Source organism: Neoarius graeffei, chromosome 9 (assembly GCF_027579695.1).
Source record: "Neoarius graeffei isolate fNeoGra1 chromosome 9, fNeoGra1.pri, whole genome shotgun sequence".
Classification (NCBI taxonomy): Eukaryota; Metazoa; Chordata; class Actinopteri; order Siluriformes; family Ariidae; genus Neoarius; species Neoarius graeffei.
In genome coordinates, this window is record NC_083577.1 from 84242535 (window position 1) to 84268284 (window position 25750).

The 25750-nt window shown below is 40.1% G+C and overlaps 1 protein-coding gene across 1 annotated transcript in view; it reads right to left on the reverse strand.

Moving 5' to 3' along the window:
* Nucleotides 1-3923: 3923 nt before the first annotated feature.
* Nucleotides 3924-25750, reverse strand: part of LOC132892053 (nectin-3-like) — a 163848-nt gene continuing 142021 nt past the window's right edge. The window contains exons 8-9 of the transcript XR_009655392.1: nucleotides 4804-4875; nucleotides 3924-4224 (exon numbers count right to left, since the gene is read on the reverse strand). The gene's annotated coding sequence lies outside the window, so the exon portion shown is untranslated. The remainder of the gene's footprint in view (nucleotides 4225-4803; nucleotides 4876-25750) is intronic.

The following is a 25750-nucleotide window of genomic DNA, read 5'->3' on the forward strand; positions in this document are numbered from 1 at the left end:
CAATAGAGGAGTCAGGGCTTGTGTGGATAGGGAGTAGTTCACATTTTTTAATATTAAGAGATAGTCCGGATGCTTTGGAGAAGACTGAGATTGTATTGAGAGTTTTATCCACCATTGATTTATCTTTTAAAAAAAAATAGATGCATCATCCACAAACTGACTTATTTTAAACTCTTTGTTGAAAATTGTAATTCCTTGTATATCATTGGAATTATTGATAAGCAATGTTAATAGTTGTGTTGCCAATATAAAAAGCTTTGGGGAAATAGGGCATCCCTGTCGAATACCACGTAGCACCTTAAATCTAGGAGTCACTCCAGGGTTCAGAGAGACAGAGCTACTGATGTCAGTGTATAGCATCTCAACAACATTACAGAACTTAACCCCAAAACCCAAGAAGTGTAGCATTTTCCACAAAAAGGGATGTTCAATGGTATCAAACGCCTTAAAGAAATCTAGAAACAACACAACTATCTGTTTTAATATAATCTCTATAATCTAACAAATCAAGAATCAGCTGGGTATGGTTATGCATGTTCCCGCCTTTTACAAAGGCGAAGTGACACTCATCAACTAAATTTGTTAGACCCCTATCTAATCTATTAGAGTACACATGTGCTGACTTCCGGTGACGTCATGGCCAAGGAAACAGCCTGATTCCGAAGCTCCCGAGGAGAGTCCTCTAAAAACTAGCCAAAACATTATGCCAATATAATTATTTTTTCATTTCACTTGAAAAATTTCGATACAGAGTGGCCATCATGTCAAACCTCCAAAGTAAGCTGCCGAAGATACCTAAAGACCCGCAAACGGATCCTGAGTTAAGCGAGGACAGCATGGTGCTAGCCGAGCTGCGCACGCTAAGGAAAGAGCATGCTGAATCATCCAAGGAAACCAAAGAATCCTTATTGAGGGTAGAAAATACTCTCAGAGAGGTTACTGACAGGATAACACAATTGGAACAACGAACGGAAGAGTTTGAAGAGAGACTGGTGAACACGGAGGAAAAGATGCAACGAAACGACAGGACACTGCGTTATCTGCTCCATCGAGAGGCTAGTTTGACTGCCAAGTGTGAGGATCTTGAGTCAAGAGCGAGGAGGAACAATCTACGCATATATGGCGTGAAAGAAGATGAAGAAAACAACAACAACATGATAGACTTCATAGGACATCTTATACGGACGTCATTGGACTTGCCTGAGGACTTAAATTTAAACATAGAGAGAGCGCACTGCTCTCTCATTGCAAAACCAACAAACTCCAAGAAACCACCGCGGTCCATCATCGTTAGATTCTGGGACTACAGGGTCAAGGAGATGGTGATTAAAGAGGCTTGGAAGCGTTGTGGAGGAGTGCCTTATAAAGAGCAAAAAATCTTCTTCGATCAAGACTACACTGCTGATGTACAGAAGAAACGTAAACAAGTCAGAGACGTCATCAAGGAGCTGAAAGAGAAAAATATTAAAGCGCAATCGCCGTTCCCAGCTAAGCTAAAAATCCACTTGAACACTGGCACGAAGACCTTCGCAACTCTCGCGGACGCAAAGGACACTCTCAAGGACCTGGGAATCCATGTAGAATGTGATGAACGGAAAACTCTCCTCACTGAAGTTTTACAGATAGATTGGACAGACGCCACACGCGGTCAGAACAATGTAATGACCAACGCTGATCTGAGGAGCTTACTTTACAAAGACTAACGTCTATCATCACCACTCGGTACAGTAAGTGCTTACGATTAGAACATATAGACATCATAGCTGTCAAGCGCAGAAGTTTTGGCTAGTGTATTGGAACGCTATTAATGTAACAGAAAATTAGACTCTCCTCACTGAAGGAGTTTCTGTTTTGTGTTTGTTTTTCTTTTTCTCTTCTCGATCTTTTTACTATTTCCCTGCAACTTTGCAGCCCATAGGTCAAAGCAAAGAAGTTGGATTTGCTTGTAACCTCATGCACGTTGTGCATACCCCTGGAGAGGCCCGTCACACCTCTCTGTCCTTGTTGAGACTGATGGCGGTTACATCAGTCGGGTTATTGGAAGTTGGTTTGTTCTTTTTGTTACTTGTGTGTTCTTGTCTTTTATATTGTTATATCCTACACATAAGTAGTATACTCGTGCAGTCATATAAGGTGCATCATGTTTACAAAGAAACCAGAATGTTTATTTTAAAAATTATGAAAAGACACAGATATGTAAATGAATAAGTTGAATATAGTTAGTTATAATGTCCATGGTTTAAACCATCCTATAAAACGGAAAAAAATACTAAGTCAGTTAAAAAAAACCACACTGTTCTATTGCTCTGCTGCAGGAGACTCATTTAAGTAATAATGAACACTTAAAACTCAGAAGGGAGTGGGTTAGCCTAGTATATGGTGCTTCACATGGGAAGAAAAGAGGAGTAGCCATCTTAATAAATAGAACTTTGGCTTTCAGCACTGAAAAGGTAGTACAGGACAAATTAGGAAGATTTGTGATGGTGGTGGGAAGTATTGGTGAACATCTAATATCAATTTTAAATGTATATGCCCCAAATGAACATGACCCACATTTTTTCAAAGAACTAGTAAATACAATAACAGATAATTCAAAAGGAATGTTGATCATAGCAGGAGATTTTAATGCAGTACAAGATGGAAAGATGGATAGAACGCCAATGGTAAGGGGGCCTCCAAGTTCTAAAACTCATATGCTGAACAACTTTATTTCTGAATTGGGTCTTGTAGATCCATGGAGGGTGAAAAACCCCAAGGCAAAAGACTTCAGCTTCTTTTCTAATGCGCATAACAGCTACTTTAGAATAGACTTTTTTTGCCTTCCCCCACAATATATGTATAAAGTCATTGATTGTTATATTGAATCCATTACCTTAAGTGACCACGCTCCAGTTATGTTAAAACTGAACTTAGGAATGCATTCATCTTTCAAGTACTGGAGGATGAATGTATCAATACTGAATAACAAGGAAGTGGTAGAGGAGTTGAGGCAACACTTAAAGGAATATTTTGAAACGAATGATAATGGAGAAGTCAACCCTACAATACTTTGGGAAGGGGCAAAAGCAGTTATGAGAGGGAAAATCATACAGATTTCATCTAAACTAAAGAGAAAACGACTGGAGGAGCAGATAAGGTTAGAAAATAGAATAAAGGTGTTGGAGCAGCAACATAAGGGAGGCTCAGGCCCCATTTTTACTGAACTTAAAGAAGCAAGAAAGGTTCTGGATAAACTGCTATCTGTACATGCAGAAGGTGCTTTAAGATTTACTAAACAGCGTTATTATGAGAGTGGAAATAGAGCTTCCCGTCTCTTGGCATTTCAGCTTCGTAAAGCTCAAGCTAACCGCACTGTTGCTAGAGTAGTTCATCCGACAAATGGTAAAACCATATCTCATCCTAAAGAGGTGGCTGAGGCATTTGCTACATTCTATCATAATTTATACAAAGAACCCAAATCACAAATGACAACTGATAACATTAATGCTTTCCTTAAAAATTTACAACTTCCCACATTATCAGAGGACATATCATCCCACATGATATCCCCTATTACAGATATAGAAATTAGAGACGCAATAATGAGATTAAAAAACAGTAAATCTCCAGGAGTGGATGGTCTCCCTGGAGAATTTTATAAGTGTTTCATTAATGATCTAGTACCAAGGTTGACAGAAGTATTTAGATATGTTCTCTCAAAGAGTAGCCCCCCGGAGACATGGTCACAGGCTATTATATCTGTGATATATAAGGAGGGGAAGGATCCAACACAATGTGAAGCATATAGACCCATTAGTCTGTTATGCAATGACCAGAAACTACTCACAAGCATCCTAGCGCAAAGAGTTCAAAGACACATTGGGGCAATTATTAAGCCAGACCAAACAGGGTTTATTCCAAACAGACAAGGTGCTAACAACATTAGGAGAACTTTAAATGTGATTACCTGTGCAAAGAGACATAAACAAACATCAATGCTTATCAGCTTTGATGCGCAGAAGGCATTTGATACTGTTAATTGGACGTTTTTATTTCAGACACTATCTGCAATGGGCTTCCACTCAGAATTTATTAGATGGGTAACAACTATATATGAGCAACCCAAAGCAAGAGTTAGAGTAAATGGATGTTGTTCTGAGTTCTTTGGGTTGCAGCGAGGGGTGAGGCAGGGGGACTGTCTTAGCCCCCTGCTCTTTGCCATTAACATTGAACCCCTGGCAGCATCTATAAGACAAAATGAGAAAATAAAGGGGATAATGGACATGGGTAATAAAGAACATAAAATATCACTATATGCTGACGATATATTGACTTATATAAGTGACCCTATTGTCTCCATACCAGCATTAATGAACACCTTGGAAGAATATGGCGAATTATCTGGATATCAGATTAATGAATCAAAGTCCGAAGCTATGATGTTGAAAGGGCTTTGGCCTTTGCAACTAACAGGAAAACTAACGTTTCGATGGTCACAAACTTTCAGATATTTAGGAATAATTCTTACTACAGATCTATCAAAATTGTTTACTGTTAATTATGGGAAACTAATAAAAAGTATTAAAGCAGATCTTATAAGATGGGAGATCTTGCCACTCTCTTTGATGGGGAGAGTGGAAACTATCCGGATGAATATACTTCCTAGACTACTTTTTCTCTTCCAATCTCTACCTATTCCTGTCCCCTCAAGTACTTTCATCACTATAGAAAGATGGTTCTCTAAATTTATTTGGCAAAGCAAACCCCCTAGGCTTAAATTTAGAAGATTATTATGTACAAAAAAGAATGGAGGCCTTAACCTACCCAATTTAAGGCAGTATTACTGGGCAGCCCAACTGCGTCCCATTGTCTGCTGGATAACTCACGAAGAAGATACTATTTGGGTAGGAATGGAACAGTCAGAATGTTTAAAAATTCCATTGAATTCACTCACATTCCTTAACTTACAAACTGATAAAATAAAAAAACTCACAAATATATGGGTTAAGAATACTTTAAGAGTATGGTTAAGTGTAAGGAAAAAAATACAGTCACCTATGACAATTTCCAGAGCCATAAGTATTGCTAAAAATGTAGAATTTATCCCAGCAAGACTTGATAGAGGATTTGAAAGGTGGAAGGATAAAGGTTTAGAGGTATTGGATCAGTTATTTGATGGAACAGTATTAATGTCATTTGAGCAACTTAAGAAAAAGTATGATTTAAGAAATGAAGACTTTTTCAGATTCCTACAATTAAGAGATTATTTAAAGAAACATAAAGAATGGGATAAGCTCTGTTCCCTGCCATCTAAAATAGAACATATTTTCATTTCATTTATAAAGAGAACGGTGACACAACATTTAATATCATACTTGTATAAGGCTATACAAGAAGATATGGGTGAAAATAACTTAGATATTAAAGAAAAATGGGAATTGGAGATGAATACAATCATTACAGATAAGCAATGGGAAATTTCTTGTGAAAAGGGACATAAGGTAACAAGTAGTCAAACCTGGAGGGAATATGGTTGGAAGTTAAGGATGCGATACTTTAGAACACCACTTGTAACATCAAGGTGGAATAACATGTCACCTGAGTGCTGGAGGGGGTGTGGCTTAATAGGGGACCACACACATATATTTTGGGATTGTCCAAAACTAACAGAATACTGGAAAAATATACACAAAGAAATAAATAAATGCTTTTCTATAGATCTACCGTTGGAACCAATATACTTTTTGTTGGGCATAGTACCAGAAGATTTCCTGGAGAATAATCAGACAAAAATGTTAAGGACACTCCTGTTAATTGCAAATAAAGTCATTACGGCCTCCTGGCTAAAACCACAACCCCCCACAATAGCCCAATGGAGGGATAGAGTTCAGGACATGTATCACATAGAACAGATCATTGCAGTTTTACAGCTCAAATTAGAATCATTCCTTTACAACTGGACACATATTGTTATGCATCTCCACTTGATTTAACTATAACAATTTTATCTTCTTTTTTTTTCTTTCCCTTTTCTCTTTTCTTTCCTTGATTTTGCGTTATTTATGTGTATGTATATTACTTGTTGAAACATGAAGACTGAGGTTAAGGAATAATACCATATATTAAGATAAATAAAATGTATGTACCGAAGTGATGTAAATTGATGTTGGAAGGATACAACCCTAAGGACTGTTGTGTGTATTTAAACTGTGGACTAAGACTTACTTGTTTGTACCTGTTAAGAGTGACATATCTGACATTCATCTTTTTATTGTTTTTTTTTTTTTTGTTAAAATCTCGATGCACTGTATGGCTGCAAATAATAATAAAAGAAGTTCAAAAAAAAAAAAAAAGAGTACACATGTGCTAACAATTTGTAATCGTTACATAATAAAGTTATCAGCCTCCAGTTATCGAGTGACAGTTTATCCTTATTGGGCTTTGGGATTAAGGTGATAACACCCTGTTTCATAGTAGGAGACAGGAGTCCAGTTGAAATACATTCCAAGAAGGCATTTTAAAGCATTTCTCTGATATCTTTCCAAAAACAGGTGTAAAACTCCACAGTTAGACCATCAAGTCCTGGTGACTTCCCTTTTGACATCCGCCTGATTGCTATATCCAATTCTTCAATTCTAAGCTCATCCTCCATATGTTGCATAAAGTTCTCATCAATTTTTTTTGCTACATTCCCTAATTTTTGAGAAAAACAATTAACAGTCATCCTTTGAAAATCTGGATTTATACAAGTTGCTATAAAAAGTTCTTATTTCCTCATTGACTTGGTCTTGATTATCAATGCTGATATTGTTAATAAGTAGCTTGCAAATTCTTTTTTGTTTGTCTTTGTTTTTCCAGACTAAGGAAATAGGAAGGTTTTTTTTCACCTTCTTCTAGCCAACGAGCTCTTGAGCGAATAAATGCCCCATTTTGCTGTTTCAAGATATAGATTATCTAATTGTTTTTGCAGATTATTTAATCTGACTTGTTCTTCTAATGATAAGTCTGTTTTGTGACATAGTTTATTTCTCTCATTAATAGGGTCTTGTTGTTTTTGTTTTTTTAGAAATGCATTTACTTGTGCTAATGGCAGTTTCTTTAATTTTGAATTTAAACCATTCCCATTTACTCAAACGTGACATTTCTAATTCATTAATTTCTTTAACCAAATTTTTGGTTTCATTACAAAACTCCTCGTGTTCTAGAAGACTACTATTAAATTTCCATAAAGGGTTAGACCCACCCAACCGAAAAGACATCGAAATTGCACAGTGGTCAGTCAAGGGTGATGCTGATACTTCACATTTAAAGACCTCATTAATTAGGTTAGCAGAAATTAACCAATAATCTAACCTTGAGCATTGCCCATTGTTAGCGGGATTATACCAATGCTGCGTTCATGTGCTATGGGAATTATGGTAAATACCAAACGCCGACATGGAAAGCACACATAAACGCCCCCTCTTGTGGTATTTTCCACTGGGCAACTCGTAGAAAATTTTGATACACGAGTTGCCGAGATGAGATGAACTTTAACCTTTTCAACATGGCGGCGAGCGGTACAAGACACTTGAATGTTAAGCATTGTACGCTACTAAAGTTTTTTTTTACTAGTACTAGTGGGTAGTTTTTGGTGTCTATGCAATGTTGCGTCATTAACAAGTGTAATATAATACGTTAGAAATCCGTTTCCTTTAAAAATGTGTTATGGTTTGTTTTTACCTATCCAGAGCAGACGCTATTGCTAACGATAGCTAACTAACTATTGCTAACTCGCAGTCCGCGTCCTTTGTCAACAACAAAAGCATGTGAACACAACACACTAGTAAATACCACTTCCCAACTGGAAAATATCATCTTCCCATAGCACATGAACGCAGCACAAGTATACTGTTTAGTAATGGTATTTCTCATTCTCCAACAGTCTATTAAACTTCCCTTAGAGATAAATTCACCTATAATTTCCGACAATGTCCCCTTGAAGGAAAACAATCCAAACAGAGGTCAGGGACCAAGTTAAAATCTCCACCCACTATGACTTTGTCAGTAATATAAGGTCACTTTCCATCCCTCCAGCAGCCTACTCAAGAAAGAATAAAAATGTTTGTTCTGTGCCTTTTTGTTATAACCATATACACATAATAGAATATAGTTCGCACCATTAAATTCAATCGCCACCATTAGCCAGTGTTCATTGATGTCACTTGTGTGGTTAATTACATTCCCAGAAAACCTGTTGAACAGGATCATTACTCCAGCTGAACGTGATGTCCCATGACTGAAGAAAGCAGTGTCCCCCCATTGTTGTTTCCAGAAATTAGTGTCAGCCTCCACTGCATGAGTCTCTTGCAAGAAAATAAAATTGCTCTTCTGCTCCTTACAAAAAAGAAATGTTGCCTTATGTTTCACATTATTCTTTAATCCTTTAGTATTTAAATAAATAAAATATAACATTCACTAAATATCAAGTATGCGCAAAGAAAATGATGCGCAGGAATGAGTAACTGATATGTCCCTGTCATATTTCAACGTTAACATTTGTTGCAACAACCCTCGGAATACCTGAACATTAATATAAGCGTCAGGCTAAGTCAATGTACCCGTACTGTAGCAAGGTAAACCTTATAGAGTTGTTCAATCGGGGTCCACACGGCAATTGTCAATCAGAGCATAACCTTCCTTCAGAAACGCTCATTTCCCCTTCTTCCTGGCTTCCTGAACCAGTGGCCACAGCTTGGAACGAGCCTTCCGGTCTTCTTTGGAGAAGTCCTCTCTGAAGCGAATATGCATCTCGCTGCACACTCGCGCTTCCTTTGATTTTTTTCCACACTTCGTCCCGGAGGGTTCTCATCCCGAACTGGATGATGATTGCCCTTGGCGTGTTGTTTGAGGTAGCAGCAATGTTCTTCTTTCCCATACGGTGGACAGTATCCACGGTGTCTCGCAGCCGGTCCACAGACAGTGGTACAACTCTTGTGAGTATCCCGATGACGATTTCTTGTGTTTTCTCCATCCTTCTCAGGTAGACCAATCAGCCTCAGGTTCCATCTCCTCTTGTACCGAGCCTGTTCCTCATATGCATTTTTAAGCATGCTATTTTCTTTGTGGAGCTCGTCAACTTTTTTCTGGAGCAGAACAATTTCTTGTTTGTTCTCTCTTGTAGCCATCGCATTAGCTTCTATGCGTTTATCAAAGCTTTTCAGCAGTTCAGTCTGTTCGTCCACTTTTCCAGTCAGAGCCTGGACTGCGTGGAGAATGGCAGCGGTGATGTTCCCCTCTTCCTTTTTGTCGTTTTTCCCCTTCATTTTCTTGGGGTTTGGACTTTTAATTGGCGTATGAGTCAAATTAATTCTGGTTTCTTTAGGAGACTTTTCATCTACCTCAATATCTTCAGTGTCGCTGTCCTCACATGCCTCGTGGAGAGCGGTTAGATGGTAGTCGTGGTCAGACATATCAGCACTCACGCCGTCTTCTTGACAGTGTCAAAAAAAAAAGCCTCTCGAAAGTATAGATGTTTCACGGAAGTACTGTGTAGAAAGATACCCGAGTGAAGGTTTTAGGTTGTTGCGCAAAAATCACTATTCAGGGACTAAACGATATTTTTTTTTGCAGAACCTGCAAAGGTGCTGCCTCTCACTCCACCATCTTAGATCCTCTCTCCCTGTGCCTGAACTCACTCCCTACGCAGTATGGACCCCATTTTATGGACCCTTTTCACGTGACGTCACGACAAACGCGGCCGCCATTTTGGACATGTACTACCAGTAGTTTACCACAGCCAGCATTGAGGAACGGCAGCAAAGAAAGTTTTTACTTTCAGCAAGACTTCCATCATGCCACTATATTGTTGTGCACCTGGATGTAGTAACCATCAACAAACAAGGCAAGGTTTATCATTTTATCGGATTCCGACAGAGAAGATGGATAGTGGCCATAAACAGGAAAGACTGGCAGCCCTCGGCATACCAACGCTTGTGTAGTGACCACTTTGTTGGAGGTAAGACGAATAAAATTAGCCAGAAAAGGCATTACATTGCTGTTAACATTCTGTGGCGGCGAGTGTGTAACCAAATAGGCTAAAATAACCCACTGTAACCTCTTTGTTCTTCTGTAGTAGCTATTGTTGACTAGCTAATGTCAACAAGTAACTAGTATGTTACTGTAGCAATGTTTACGTTCAGTCATTTGGATGACTGTTAAAACCTTTCAGTCTCAAGTTTTTCCTTTACTGCATTTACTAGTTTACTGTAATTATGATCCGGCAGCTATTTACACCGGATCCAGTATAAATAGCTGCCGGAGCCAACGTCTGAGGTTCCGGAGCGCGCTCCGGCTTGCTCCCCTTCAAATTAAGCAGCGCGCGCCGGCTTGCTCCCGGAGTGCTCCGGCCGAGGTTCCCCTCAAATTAAGCAGCGCGCGCCGGCTTGCTCCCGGAGTGCTCCGGCCGAAGTTCCCCTCAAATTAAGCCGGAGCGCGCTCCGTAACCTCGGCCGGAGCACTCCTGCAGCAAGCCGGCGCGCGCTGCTTAATTTGAGGGGAACCTCGGCCGGAGCACTCCGGGAGCAAGCCGGAGCGCGCTCCGGAACCTCGGACGTTGGCGTGTATGTGTATGGCGATGGGTTTTTAACGACATAGGTATACAGATCATGTGGGCCGAAGTCAGGTAAAGATGAGGGCTTCGTGTACTTCCGTACGTCAGTGAACAATCCTGGTGGAAGCAGGTAAACGTCGTTCTCTAAGCCTGCTAACCTCAATTTTTGCAAATACCTCTCCCTCTGCTCACCCTGTAAATGCCCTACGTCGCTGGATAGTGAAGGTGTTTTCTGCATCTCGCTCCTTTTTCTTTTATGTTTTTCGTTTGTCGCCTTCCTCGCATTCAAACTGATTCGAGCCGGAGTCCACTACATGTCCAAAATGGCGGTCGCGGTTACGAAGGTCACGTGACTGAAAAGGGTCTATAGTGCTGTCTGAAAATTTAGTTCTTCTTCTTTTGGATTTCCTGGCGATTGGTATGCCAGCTTAAAGGTGCATTACCGCCACCTACTGGATTGGAGTGTAGAACAGAAGATTGGCAGGGGAAAAAAAAAGACAAACCCTAAATTTTCTCTATTACATCTGTTTGTTTTAAAAATGTTATTAGTTGGCCATATGTGTTCTAATGCCTTACCTAAGATATTTTCTAGTGTGAAGTTAAGCTTTATTTCTTTAAGTGCTTCACTTAGTTTCTTTCTCTCCTCCTTATAGAAGTCACATTCCACTACCGCATGCTGCACTGATTCTAGCTGATTGCAATGTCTGCATAACCCAGTCGGATGTCTTCCTAGTACATGAAGTGTCTTGTTGAGTGCTGTATGGCCTATTCTTAGACAAATGATGGTTTCCTCGCTTCTGTTTCTCCCAACACCCACATGCTTTTGTATATTGTGACGTCTTCCTGCATCACTGGTATCCCAGTTCTCCTGCCATACTTTTTCTGTTTGACTTTTAATGATGGTTTTAGCCTCAGCTTTACATAATGGAATTTGCAGATGAATTGTTTGCGATTTCACCAATTGTTTTGCCAATATGTCTACATCCTTGTTTCCTTCTACCCCTACATGAGCAGGAACCCAAATGAAACATACACTTAAACCCATTCTGTATATGATGTGATATATTTCATTTATGATATCTTGCCGGCATGATTTCCCTGACCTGATGTTCATGAGTGCTTTTGTCTCTCCTCCATAACGTTGTTTGCCAATCGCCCGACCCTCGTTAGTTTACTGGCACCGGTTCCAGTCCCTCGTTTTGGCTTGGTTTACTCTCTGCAAGCTGTCTTCCTCCGCACATACATCTGTAAGTTCCTGCACTCTCACAGACATGTGACCTTTGACCTGGGTTTTCATGTGGTTACGATCTCAATCGCCTGTTGACGTTTACTGGTCAACTAAAAAACTAGAAATTAATACAAACAACAACGAATGATTAACAAAATGTGATCTACGAAAATACTTAGAAAGCGGAACAAAAAGATTTTCTGACGCAGGTTAAACATTATCAGTTCATTTGTTTACACACATTATAATTACTTCCTCATTTATGTAAGCACCGACATCCATATATTTATATAAAATATATTTTGTACTAAATATAAGTCTATGTAAAACAAATTTTAAATAAAAACTGTTTTGTTAACTTAATAGCGGCAGTGGTGTAGTCTACTTTTTTGCAGTGGGTATACTCAGTGCTTGACATGCAACGCCCCCTGGGAAAAAAATTTATACTCTCTCACACACACACACACACACACATACATATATATATATATATATATATATATATATATATATATATATATATATATATATATACGTGTGTGTTGTGGCTATACTGTTATACTTGTACTCATCCATCTTGTAACTGTCCGATAACCTCCTGAAAGCAACACCTCATGAGCACCATCACTGCCTAATCCATAGTAATATGCATCTTGAAACTGGTTTTGTGTACAGATCTACTGTATGCAAAACAAATGTGGTTTAAATGTACAAAATTTATAATTTTGATTCACCGTTCAACTTAAGATAAGTGGGCTTTTCCATCATTGTTTTTTTTTCATGTATCAAGAAAATTTGACATATTGACATGTAAATTAAACACACATCACACAATATATTTTTAACATATTAAATGCATTTCTTATTTCTTATCTATTCAGCACATCAGCATAAATGAACAAGAAAACATCTTAGATGTCCTAAAACAAATGTTTGCTTCAAAGAAGAATTAATTTAATTAACAAATACGCAATGCCCTTCAGTGTGTTAGTCCACAAGCCCTGCAAAAAAGGTCTACAGGACTTTACAGGTGTTTTTATATTCTGGCATTTGAGGTCTGCATTGCCTCCTTGGTTTGTTTTCGTTTCATGATTTCGTATCAAGGCAACAGGCATCAAACTATGTCGCTTCGTACGACCTGTATGCTTTCCTCTCTATTCTGACCTCATTTGACTGGCTACATACACGGCAAGTGCAGACGGCTGGCTTGACTGACATAGCAACAGTTGCTATGGGGGGCGGAGCTCCCGGAAGGGTCAATTCTGTGCTCTTGGATCAACTCGCAACGCCCTGAGTGCTGAGTCGGGCTCTGTCAGCGTCTTCTTAATGAAGCCCATAGGATTTGAATTGAACAGGCGCTTGTAGCGCTAAAGCGCGTTTGGTGGACACAGGCATCTAGGAATGGAACTGTGGAACATTCATCTGACAATGTTGACGTTGGTTTGGCCAGTTCAAATAACGAATATATTTTTCAGTAGGCGTATGCGCATACGCAAATCACTGAGCTCTTCAGTGAGTATACGGAAATCGCTGAGCTTTTCCAGTGGGCATACGGCGTATACCTGCGTATCACGTAGACTACACCACTGAATAGCGGAGCTCCGAGCGGAGCACCATACCTAAGAAAAAATGGTAAACGCATCGAGTCGATTTTTTTTGTGGTTTGTCCGTGTACCACCAGTCATACACACCGCCTAGTGGCCAGTGTTAGTAATTACCAGTCATACACGCCGCCTAGTGGCCAGTGTTAGTAATTACCAGTCATACTCGCCGCCTAGTGGCCAGTGTTAGTAATTACCAGTCATATACACCGCATAGTGGTGTTTGTAATTACCAGTCATACACCGCCTAGTGGTCAGTGTTAGTAGTTACCAGTCATACACACCGCCTAGTGGCCAGTGTTAGTAATTACCAGTCATACACGCCGCCTAGTGGTCAGTGTTAGTAATTACCAGTCATACACAACGCCTAGTGGTCAGTGTTAGTAATTACCAGTCATATACACCGCATAGTGGTCAGTTAGGCTGCTGGGCCATAGAAGGTTCACGCTGCACGTTCACGTGAAGAACCGGACCCTGGGCCATTAAACTTCATGCTTGGATGTTCACGTGTTGCGTCTGTTCTACTTTGACCGAGTAATACAACAATAACCAACAATATGGACTCTTCGGATGACGACGATTGCCTCATTCTGCTTTTACTGAGACAGAGGAAGAGAAAAAGGAACAGAATTTGGAGCCGAGAACACTTCCTTCTGAGAGAAACCCGTGGTGAATTTCACCGAACATTCTATAATCTGCTTGACAATCCCGATGAAGAACTATTTTTCAATTATACCATTCAATTATATTTTTTCTGAAGTTTTCCCCTGAAAGCATAGAGTTATCTCCCTAGACCCGTTCTGATTGGCTGGCGCGGCGGTGACCGCATGCATTGACTGGAATTTCCATCTTCACGCCTAGAAAAAAGTGTGCATGTTCATTTCATGCTTCACGCGTGAAGTGTGCAGCGTGCAACGTGAACGCCGTTCTATGGCCCAGAGCAAGTCATGCTACATTTGTCCACTTTTCTTTACACGCGTGTAGTGTGCAGCGTGCAGCGTGAACCTTCTATGGCCCAGCTGCCTTAGTAATTACCAGTCATACACCGCCTAGTGGTCAGTGTTAGTAGTTACCAGTCATACACACCGCCTAGTGGCCAGTGTTAGTAATTACCAGTCATACACGCCGCCTAGTGGCCAGTGTTAGTAATTACCAGTCATACTCGCCGCCTAGTGGCCAGTGTTAGTAATTACCAGTCATACACACCGCCTAGTGGTCAGTGTTAGTAATTACCAGTCATATACACCGCCTAGTGGTCAGTTAGTAATTACCAGTCATACACCGCCTAGTGGTCAGTGTTAGTAGTTACCAGTCATACACACCGCCTAGTGGCCAGTGTTAGTAATTACTAGTCATACACGCCGCCTAGTGGCCAGTGTTAGTAATTACCAGTCATACACGCCGCCTAGTGGCCAGTGTTAGTAATTACCAGTCATACACGCCGCCTCGTGGCCAGTGTTAGTAATTACCAGTCATATACACCGCATAGTGGTCAGTTTGTAATTACCAGTCATACACCGCCTAGTGGTCAGTGTTAGTAGTTACCAGTCATACACACCGCATAGTGGCCAGTGTTAGTAATTACCAGTCATACACCGCCTAGTGGTCAGTGTTAGTAATTACCAGTCATATACACCGCCTAGTGGTCAGTGTTAGTAATTACCAGTCATATACACCGCATAGTGGTCAGTTTGTAATTACCAGTCATACACCGCCTAGTGGTCAGTGTTAGTAGTTACCAGTCATACACACCGCCTAGTGGCCAGTGTTAGTAATTACCAGTCATACACGCCGCCTAGTGGCCAGTGTTAGTAATTACCAGTCATACACGCCGCCTAGTGGCCAGTGTTAGTAATTACCAGTCATACACACCGCCTAGTGGCCAGTGTTAGTAATTACCAGTCATACACGCCGCCTAGTGGCCAGTGTTAGTAATTACCAGTCATACACACCGCCTAGTGGTCAGTGTTAGTAATTACCAGTCATATACACCGCATAGTGGTCAGTTTGTAATTACCAGTCATACACCGCCTAGTGGTCAGTGTTAGTAGTTACCAGTCATACACACCGCCTAGTGGCCAGTGTTAGTAATTAAAAGAAAATAAAGGTTCGCAACACTGTTATATGCTCCCATTTTTATTTTTAATAGCACGACGTTTCGGACGCTCAGTCCTTCATCAAGTGCAACTTATACTGGCCACTAGGCGGTATATAGTATTTATTATAGTATATATATAGTTCATAAAAAACAGATATATAAAATAGGAAAGGAAAAGAAGAAAGAGAAGAAAAAAACAAAACACCACCTCTAGTGATGTTGAGAGTGCACTCTGAGTTGTTTCTTAGGAATGTTCTCTATTATACTCTGAAGCTATTTGCTTACTGCTTGCGTCGTCACATGATTGGCTCAAGATTTTCTATGAAACTTTGTTAAAGCCTGCACCTGGCATGCTCTGGTATGTGCAGGCGGATGCGTAGTTAGGGAGAACTCAGGCACCCTGCTTATCCCAAGGCCGCAGAAAGGCGATTACAACATGGGAAAAACAACTTTCTCAGTACTATTCTTTAAGTTCGTTTCTTAAGACACGTATTTTTTAGGATGTTACCTCGTTTGTTGACAGTTTCGGCGAACACTTCCGCCTTCTTCAAAACAGTCACCAGATGTCGAGTGGTGACGTGCCTTATCAGCTGATGTACTCTATGGAGGCGTGAACGTCCCGCCCAATTTGACAGGTAGTCCACGCCTCCTGCTGTCAGGTCGCTGCCCCAGGACTGCGCTCCAGGTGTGTGACAGCGCGTACGCTCCCTCATCCCGGTTCATAGTCCTCTGCGCCCGCTTTTTGGGGCTGTAGTTAGATGCGACCAAACTCTTCCGCGTTTTTCCTGTTTACATAGGTTTATATGACCAGTGACATGAAACAAGTTCAGTTACACAAATTGAAACGTAGCGATTTTCAGGCGTACTAACAGCGATTTTCAGCGATGACAGGCGTACTAACACCATCTGCGCGCTTCGACAGCGCATTGATATCTGAGCTCCGTATCAATGCGCTGCCGAAGCGCGCAGAAGGTGTTAGTACGCCTGTCATTATAGTGCGGACTTTCCATAGCATAGAAAATTGCTACGTTTCAATTTGTGTAACTGAACTTGTTTCATATCACTGGTCATATAAACCTATGTAAACAGGAAAAACGCGTAAGAGTTTGGTCGCATCTAACTACAGCCCCAAAAAATACCATTGGCCACACTGAGCCTAGCTACATTGCTAACAGGAGTGACAGCGCGTCTGACTGCGTCTGACTGACTGGGAGGTCGCGCAAAGCTCGGAAAGGTACAGAGCAGCTCGTCTCAATTCAGATAAGAGCATATTTCATTATGGAAGTACGGTGGACTGTTCCTTTAAAGGCATTTCCCCCATTTGCACCTGCAGTGATGACACTGGGGATGTTTTAAAAGACCCACTGCAGATCCTCAAAGCCTGAGCTTGTAGTACATATAATATTTTGATGTTTGATTCTGCTGCAGACATATAAGCTAAACATCCATAATTAAACGCAGACCTCATAAGAGCTCAATATATTTTTGTAGGGACGCTCTGCTTGCTCCCAAAGTTTGTCCTGACAAACAGTGGAGAATTTTGAGAATCTTTTCACATTTATTTTTTACTTTATCCAAGTGGACCTTCCATGTTAGCTGTTCATCAAACCAAACTCCTAGAAATCTTACTGCCTTGACTTGCTCAAGAGGATGGTCATACAATTTTATAGAAATAGGTGAGATTTTATGCCTTCTTGAGAAACATATTACTTGTGTTTTAGAAACTGATAATCTAAATCCCCATTTATTTGCCCATTTTTCTACTTCATTTATTACGGCTTGAATTTTTGTTTTGACATATGATATATTGCGGCCTCTAATCCATAAGGCCCCATCATCTGCATAGAAAGATTTACCTATACCTTGTTCAGCTGTTGAGAAGATGTCATTAATCATAATCCATCCATCCATCCATTATCTGTAGCCACTTATCCTGTCCTACAGGGTTGCAGGCAAGCTGGAGCCTATCCCAGCTAACTACGGGCGAGAGGTGGGGTACACCCTGGACAAGTCACCAGGTCATGGCAGGGTTGACACATAGACACCGACAACCATTCACATTCACACCTACGGTCACTTTAGAGCTACCAATTAGCCTAACCTGCATGCCTTTGGACTGTGGGGGAAATCGGAGCACCCGGAGGAAACCCACACGGGGAGAGCATGCAGACTCCACAGAGAAAAGCCCTTGTCGGCCGCTGGGCTTGAACCCAGGACCTTTTTGCTGTCAGGCGACCGTGCTAACCACTACACGACCGTGCTAACCACTACACCACCGTGCCGCCGTCATTAATCATAATGTTAAATAATAATGGATAGCACCTTGTGGTGTTCCATTCTCTACTGTATATACCTTGGAATATTCTGGACCGACTCTTACCTGTATCTCCCTATCAAATAAAAAAAATCCAGAATCAAATTATTTGTCCTACCACCTATTCCCAAAGATTCTAACTTAATGAATAAACCCTCTCTCCAAAGCATATCATAGGCTTTCTCTATATCAAAAAATACCACTACTACTACCTCCCTGTTAGTCTGTGCTTTTCTAATATCAGACTCTACATATGTAAGGGTCAGATAGGTCTTTCCCTGGTTTTAAGACAAGCACAACTGTTGCATGTTTCCATGCTGATGGAAATTGACCAGAATCCCAGATCTTGTTAAACAGTTTTAATACAATTTCCAGTGTATTATCTGTCACATTTGCTAACATTTTATAACATACCATATCTATACCTGGAGTAGACTGTTTAGCAGAAGTAATTGTTTTTTTCAACTCGAACATATTAGTAGGTAAATCCAGTGTATTTCCTGAACTCTCCTTTCCTAAAACTGTTAGATAACTTTCTAAAACTTAACTTCTGTTTGGCTCAGCCTCCTTGGTGAGATTTTCTGAGCTATGTACTCTCCTGGATGTCTGGGCTAAGACTTCAGCGTTTTCTGAATTATTTATTGCCATTATATCTCCATTGTTTAATACTGGCAGCATGGTGGTGTAGTGGTTAGCACTGTTGACTCACAGCAAGAAGGTCCTGGGTTTGAGCCCAGTGGCCGGCGAGGGCCTTTCTGTGTGGAGTTTGTATGTTCTCCCCATGTCTGCGTGAGTTTCCTCCAGGTGACTGTGGGTTTCCCCCACAGTCCAAAGACATGCAGGTTAGGCTAATTGGTGGCTCTAAATTGACTGTGAGTGTGAATGGTTGTCTGTGTCTCTGTGTCAGCCCTGCGATGACCTGGCGACTTGTCCAGGGTGTACCCCGCCTCTAGCCCATAGTCAGCTGGGATAGGATCCAGCTTGCCTGCAACCCTCTAGGACAGGATAAGTGGCTACAGATAATGAATGGATGTATGGATGTTTAATACTGGTAACTCATATTTCCCTCGAATCCCTCCCATTCTTCTTATCATGCCCCATCCTCTGTTATTATATTGTCTTTGTCCTGTTAAATTTGATACAGGTATTTGTTTACTCGTATTTTGCACTCAGTACTTTTGTACAGTATTATCTTTTTAATTTATTTATACTAATGTTTATCAAAATATACAGTATATACCATATTTTTCTTTATTTTAATTTTACATTCTATATTTTCCCTTCATTTTGTCACTTGATTTTATGGACCACAATGGGAATAAGTGTTTTCACTTTCTTGTGTCATCCATGTATTTTTAATGTATTTACAATTGTTTGTATGTATTTACATTGAATTTACTAAATAAAATCAATCAACTCATACTTCAGATATCTGCACAGTCCTTCCGATACTACTGCAGTATTTTCTCCAAAAGGTTTGTTTTTGCAGCCTGACTGTCTTCCTGACAACTGCCTGTGATCTTTTATAATCTATCAGTGCATCTTGAGAATGGGATTTTTTAAAAAGTTTAAATGCTTTATTCCTTGCTTTTACCACTTTACTCCATTCATCATTCCACCACAGTACATTCTTATTGTTTTTAATTCCTGTACTTTTTTTTAATGGCAACTGGCATCCACAGTGTTGCTTTACTGCCATCCACAGGTTTTCCTATATTCTCGTCATTTCATTTTAAAGCCGTTTTTCCAGTTCAGTCATTCTTAAAAATATAAATAGCCATTTCCTCCCCTTGGCAGTATCTCCATAATTTAGTATGCTTTTAATATTGTTCTTTACCCATCGTAGTTCTGTCATTGCTTGCCTCTCAGATCTAAATTACTTGCATGATATAAAAATATGCTCAACTGTCTCAGCTTCATGGCACTGATTACAGAGACCCGTTGGATGTTTTCCCATGATGTTAAGAGTACTGTTAAGAGTACTGTTAAGATTACTGTTTCCAATCCTCAATCTGATTATTATTATTTGCTCTTTCCAATTTGACCCATACTTCTCAACATGCCTATTTTATTTTGAATTGAGTGCAAGTGTCTCCCTTTTGTTTTGTTATCCCATAACTATTGCCACTGTTGATGTTACCTTTCTCCACACTATACTTTTCCCCTCTGATTTTGATAATTTGATGCTCTCTTCAGCAGTTTCTTTTCTGACTACTTCTTTTGCAAGTTTGTCCACTCTCTCATTCCCCTGGACCCAAATGAATGTTATATTTTTCCCTTGATTAACCATTCTTGAATTGGTAAAGATTTCATATAGCAGATCTTGATGATTTCTGGTTGAACCTGTCTTCATGCTTGTAAGTGCTGATATGGAATCACTACATATTAATATATTTCTCCGGTCTACCTGTTCAGTCCATTATAATGCCAACAATACGGCAAACAATTCCACCGTATATACACTCAAACCATCCGTAGTTCTCTTACTAATTTCCATCTGGTGACTGGACACAATAACTTCAGAACCTGTTGCATCTGTTTGCAAATCCTTTGAACCATCTGTAAAGCTCTATATACTGTGCTTATATTCGGTCCTTGTAACTATAATATTCACTGATATAGATCTGCATTCTTATTAGTGAACCTAATCCTCAATATTTCCATACCTACACATGGGTTTCTACCATCCAGATAGATAAACAGGCCACACTACAATTGAGCAAAACTGTCATATACTCCCAAATCTTTAGCTGTTTGATCTCCTGTCCAGCCAAAGCTCTCTTTTTGTGTCCTCCTTCTCCCAGCAGGATTGCAGCATCTTTTTTGTAGTATGGCTATCTCCATGTCCCCTTAGATTGATCCAGTAGTTGGTCATTAGCTGTTTCCAACATAATATTAAAGACATTTCACCTACTTCAACTTGGAGTGCACGTACTGGGGAGGTTCGAACTGCTCCTAGACACACCTTTAGAGCTTGAGCTTGTATAATATCTAATTCTGCAATCACGGATTTTGCTGCTGATCCATATGCAATACTTCCATAATCTAACCTTGATCTAATTAAGGCGACAAAAATATATTTCAGAGACGTAAAATCAGCTCCCCATTCCAATCCTTCAAGACACCTCATAACATTTATAACTTTCTTGCATTTATTAACAACACATCTGATATGTTCCCCCCCATGTTAGCCTCTGATCAAAATAAACTCCCAAAAAACGAAAACTTTTAACTTTCTCCAATTCATTTCCATATCATTTTAACTTTTCAATGATTTTCTTTCTTGTAAAGAACATAGTTTTTGTTTTTTTCCAATAAGAATTTAAATCCCCATGCTGTCCCCCATTTCTCAACTAGATTGATTCCATCTTGCATTTTCTTAAGAATGTGTTCAATATTTCTCTTTCGTTTCCACAATGCTCCATCATCCACAAACAGTGATCTCCCAATATCTACTGGAATATTTACAAATACATCATTAATCATAATAGAAAATAAAGCTGGACTAATTACACTCCCCTGAGGTGTTCCATTTTCTATTACATATTGGCTTGATGCTTTTGATCCTATCTTCACCTGAATGGTTCTTCCATCGACCAATCACTGGTGACCACTGAGCTCGCCATAAAAATCTGGAGAGCTCATTCACCCCTTTACCATGTCCCACAATCCACTGCATGGTTGGGAACTTCCGGTGGCCAGCCCCAGGCTGCTGATAATGGTACAAAATCCAATATTGGGCTTTTTAATAAGTTTCGATGTTCAAATATATTCAAATATTGGATGTTCAAATATTATTACAGGTTTACATGGTCTCTGATTTTTTTCAAGATTAATACTGCTCCAAATGATTGCACATTTACTATTTATCATCTGGTCATGGATTTTATACCCCCAGCCTGGGCGAGGCCACCGGAAGTTCCCAACCGCACAGTGGATTGTGGGATACGTGAAAGGGGCGAATAGACCCTTCCCACTGAGCTTGATATAAAATCTGGAGAGCTCAGAGGTCGCTGTTGCCCAGTGGTGTAGTCTACTTTTTTGCAGTGGGTATACTCAGTGCTTGACATGCAACGCCCCCCGGGAAAAAAATTTATACTCTCTCACACACACACACACACACACACACACACACACACACACACATACATATATATATATATATATATATATATATATATATATATACGTGTGTGTTGTGGCTATACTGTTATACTTGTACTCATCCATCTTGTAACTGTCCGATAACCTCCTGAAAGCAACACCTCATGAGCACCATCACTGCCTAATCCATAGTAATATGCATCTTGAAACTGGTTTTGTGTACAGATCTACTGTATGCAAAACAAATGTGGTTTAAATGTACAAAATTTATAATTTTGATTCACCGTTCAACTTAAGATAAGTGGGCTTTTCCATCATTGTTTTTTTTTTTCATGTATCAAGAAAATTTGACATATTGACATGTAAATTAAACACACATCACACAATATATTTTTAACATATTAAATGCATTTCTTATTTCTTATCTATTCAGCACATCAGCATAAATGAACAAGAAAACATCTTAAATGTCCTAAAACAAATGTTTGCTTCAAAGAAGAATTAATTTAATTAACAAATACGCAATGCCCTTCAGTGTGTTAGTCCACAAGCCCTGCAAAAAAGGTCTACAGGACTTTACAGGTGTTTTTATATTCTGGCATTTGAGGTCTGCATTGCCTCCTTGGTTTGTTTTCGTTTCATGATTTCGTATCAAGGCAACAGGCATCAAACTATGTCGCTTCGTACGACCTGTATGCTTTCCTCTCTATTCTGACCTCATTTGACTGGCTACATACACGGCAAGTGCAGACGGCTGGCTTGACTGACATAGCAACAGTTGCTATGGGGGGCGGAGCTCCCGGAAGGGTCAATTCTGTGCTCTTGGATCAACTCGCAACGCCCTGAGTGCTGAGTCGGGCTCTGTCAGCGTCTTCTTAATGAAGCCCATAGGATTTGAATTGAACAGGCGCTTGTAGCGCTAAAGCGCGTTTGGTGGACACAGGCATCTAGGAATGGAACTGTGGAACATTCATCTGACAATGTTGACGTTGGTTTGGCCAGTTCAAATAACGAATATATTTTTCAGTAGGCGTATGCGCATACGCAAATCACTGAGCTCTTCAGTGAGTATACGGAAATCGCTGAGCTTTTCCAGTGGGCATACGGCGTATACCTGCGTATCACGTAGACTACACTGCTGTTGCCTCACAGCAAGTAGGTTCGGGTTCGAGCCCCGGGGCCGGCGAGGGCCTTTCTGTGTGGAGTTTGCATGTTCTCCCCGTGTCCACGCGGGTTTCCTCCGGGTGCTCCGGTTTCCCCCACAGTCCAAAGACATGCAGGTTAGGTTAACTGGTGACTCTAAATTGACCGTAGGTGTGAATGTGAGTGTGAATGGTTGTCTGTGTCTATGTGTCAGCCCTGTGATGACCTGGCGACTTGTCCAGGGTGTACCCCGCCTCTAACCCATAGCCAGCTGGGATAGGATCCAGCTCACCTGCGACCCTGTAGAACAGGATAAGGGGCTACAGATAATGGATGGGTGATTAAAACACAAACACACGTGCGTGTATAAATAACATGTCCAGTTAGTGGTTTTTTTTTTAACAATTAGATCAAGAGCATGTCCAGTTTTGTGTAGCTTCTTCGGCAGAGATCTGCCGGACCGAGCCGATGTCCGTGGTAATATGGCGGCTAGATGGCGTCACTCTGACGAGCCAATGAGCCATCCAGATATTTTACCCCTGAGCTTGATATAAACTCTGGAGAGCTCGGAGCCCATTCCCCGCTGTAGAGACGAGTGAAGCCAGCTGGCCGCCATCTTACCACTCCCACCGCGTGTATTTGGTTTGTCTTTTAAACCATGGTATCCGATTAAATTTGCCCCAAGAAAAATATCTCCTGACTTTTTTTCCCTTTCAATACCTCATCTTATTTCCTCACCTTTACTCACATTCCTTACATCTCTTTATAGCGCTCTCCCTCACTGTCATTGTTTTTTTTCCTTTTCCAGTTCAGCCTCTCATTTTTTTGAATGGCTTTTTTACTACTATAATTACTTTTATTATTATTATTATTATTATTATTATTATTATTATTATTATTATTCAGGTACAAAGGTTGTACAATACTTCCCTTCCATTGAGGACAGCTGTTGAAACAGGATTATTTTCTCATGTTATTTGCCATTTTCACTTCATTCTCACAGTCACGTCTTAATGTTTATTGGTCACATAATTTACTGTCACAATATTCATGCAGCTTGCAACCAATATGACCAGTAAATACTGTTCAGACACGACTGGGAGAATGAAGTGAAACTGGCAAATAATATGAGAAAATAATCCCGTTTCAATAACTGTCCTAAATAGAAAAGAAGTATTGTACAACCTCTGTACCAGTATGATAGATAGATAGAAACTAGGGCATAATTTTGGGTAGGGACGCTAGGGACGTGTCCCTACCAATATTCAGCCGCTACTGTGTAATCACGATCAATAAAACCGATGTCCTAACCTGAGCAATGATTATATGGCACACAAAGGGTTAAATGTATGACACTGCAAATAATCCCCCCTCTAACGCAGACATCATTCTCTGATTAGCTACCTGTTTCTCGCTAACTTACATGGTTGGCATCCCAGCTGTCACTCCATCTGCTGTAAAAGCAGCACACTTCCCACACTACCCGCCCATCAACCCCCCTTAGTTGTTAAAACAAAGTGTGGTGAAGCAGCTTTTAGCTACTATGCAGTACAGCTATGGAACCAACTCCCAGAGGACATCAAAAATACTCCTGCTGTTGGCAGCTTCAAATCTAGGTTAAAGACCAAGCTGTTTTCAGATGCTTTCTGTTAAATAATTAATATTGTCTTCTTTACATTCTTTATAATCTTTACTTCTCTGCATGTTTTAAATTTACTTTAACTTTATCCTATTTTATTCTTTATTCTATTCTGCTGGGGGTTTTTTTCTTCTCATCCTATTTGAACTACTACTTCATTTTATTATTTTATTTTTACTATTGTTTAATTCTTATTATTTTCTTTTAATTCTTTTAATTAATTGTTTTAGAATAAAAATAAAATTATTTTATGTAATTTTATTTCTTTATTGCTTACTGTTTTTGTTTTTACTTCTGTAAAGCACATTGAACTGCCATTGTGTATGAAATGTGCTATATAAATAAACTTGCCTTGCCTTATCTCACACGTACACACCTGACCTACCCCACGCACCCCCCACTCTCCGTCAGCCTATAAATTGAGCTGGACTTCGATGTCCATGCATGCTTGCCCTACGACTCGCATGCTGACTTGAGTATCATGGATGACGGCCCCCCTCCCAAGAAACGAGACATTCGTTCATTCTTCTTCAAAGTCAAGAATGTAAGTGCAGGGTTTCTGTCGAGCTTTAAAAACTCAACAAAATCCTTTTGATGTATGGAAACCCTTCATAAAAGTATTGCTGCGGCTCCTTAGGCAGGTTTAGCAACGTGACAGGACGCATCAGAGCTAGGCTACTGCATAGCTGCAGAGAAGAGGAATGCTGACCTGACAGAAATCTGCCAGCAGTTTGTCTCTGTTACAGACAGGCATGTGTTTGGTTCTTTCAAATAGGAGCAACCAGTGTAAACTAATTTGCTTGTGTTTATGTTTGAGTATCAGTAACCAACACATTTATGTGTACTTACATGTTACATGTTATAGTTATGTGTTTCAGTGTTCTTGATGTATGTTAATTGACAAAATTACACTTTTGTCGACACTCTTAATATCCTGCATGAGTAAAGCTGAGAACTCTGAAGTTGCCTCCTTGACTTTCATTACATGACGTTACATTTAGCTGATGCAAAGCGACTTACTGTTACTATTTTGGTACAGGGTATTGGTTACAG